Genomic DNA, 1648 nt, shown 5'->3' on the forward strand with positions numbered 1-1648 from the left:
CTGCCTGCACACTGAAGAGTTGAGGGTTTGATATCCAGTCAAGGGCATATTGCTGGGTTGCAGATTTATTACCCAGCCCCTACCAGGACACATGGGAGAGGCAACCAATCAATGTGTCTCTCTCACATTGATGTTTCTCTCTGTCTCTTCCTTCCCTCCTTCCACTCTCTCTAAAACAACAAACAAAAAAACAATCAATGGAAAAATATCCTCGGGTGAGGATTAACAGAAAAAAGAATTTTAAACAATAATACTAATAGTGACATTTATCCTTGTGTCTGTGCAAAACACTTAGCCCAGTGCCTGGCACAGAGTAGAATCCCACAAATGTTAGCGACTGTCCTGTCATCACAGCAGGCCCCCCTCGCCCCGCTTTCACTCTCTGGGGTTGCAGTTACCCGTAGTCAACCGTGGTCCACAAGTATTAAGTGGAAAAGCCCAGAAATAGACAACGCACTGGTTTTCAATTGTGCGCGATTCTGAGTCGTGTGCTGGAATCTCGTGTCATCCTGCCCCGTTCTACCCAGGAAGCGAGTCACGCCTCTGCCCAGCCATCCGCCCTGTAAACACTACCCGCCCGGGGCCGCCTGGGTTACCAGACCCCCCGCCGGGCATCGCACGGCTTGTGTTCAAGTCACACTTATTTCACGTAGTAATGGCCCCAGGGACAGGAGGAGTGGTGCTGGTCCTGCCCTGTTTCCAGCGGGTCTTGGAACATAACCTCCGTGGGCAAGGGCACTGCTGTATGGGTGCTGGAATCGTGTACCCTGGTGCGTGGGATACAGAGAGCTCTCTGGGGTCAGAGGGAAGAGCCTGGGGGAGGGCTCTTGGACACGGCCCTAAAGGGGAACACGAAGAGCAGACTGGCTAGGCAGTGACATCGCAGGCACCGCGACAAAGCTTCCCGGTACTACCTCCCGTGCTGTCCCGCACGCCGACGCCAGGGGAGCCGTCACCACACCTGTGAGGGAACCCCCAGAGCTCCCCCAGAGCCTGGCTTGACTCCGCACTCTGGCTCCACAGTCCTCTTTCCTGAGGGCCAAGAAAAGGCACCCCAGGAACACACAGGGGCGCGGTCTGAAGCATTGGTCCTGTGCCCAGGAGCGGGGAGGTGACAGGCTGGGGGCGGGGGTGCCCCAGCGAAGCAGTCTGCTGTGCCCCCAGGGTTCCCATTACCTCTGTGGCCAGCCCCAGGGAGGGGTAAACGGCCAGGCTTTGAGTTAAAAAGGGGTTTCCTGTGGCTGCGGTTTCAAACAAACCCCAACCTAGTGGCTTAAACAACACACATTACCTCCTATCCTGGGGGTCCGAGGCCCCCAGGAGGCGGAGTCTGAGGGGGGCAGGAGGAGACACCCTGCCTTCCTAGCTAGACTCCAAGCCCCTGACAGTTCTAATTGAGTTGAAAAGACTGAGTTCGCTTTTCTTTGGGGCTGACGTTCCCGAGTCCAGGAAGCCAGCAGGCTGGCACGTGAACTCAGGAATGGCTCGCCCAGGGCGGCTGCAGACCCCAGTCGGCCTGGCCTGTCTTCCGAGTCTGAGTCCGGCTGGGAGGCCAGGCTGCGAGGACCCAACGGGACTGGGGTCACTAGAGGCCCCAGCTGGGGCCCCAGGTGGTCTGGCCCAGGAAGTGGCTCTGACCTAGATGGGC

This window comes from Myotis brandtii, unplaced genomic scaffold (assembly GCF_000412655.1).
Source record: "Myotis brandtii unplaced genomic scaffold, ASM41265v1 scaffold165, whole genome shotgun sequence".
In the NCBI taxonomy this organism is placed as follows: domain Eukaryota; kingdom Metazoa; phylum Chordata; class Mammalia; order Chiroptera; family Vespertilionidae; genus Myotis; species Myotis brandtii.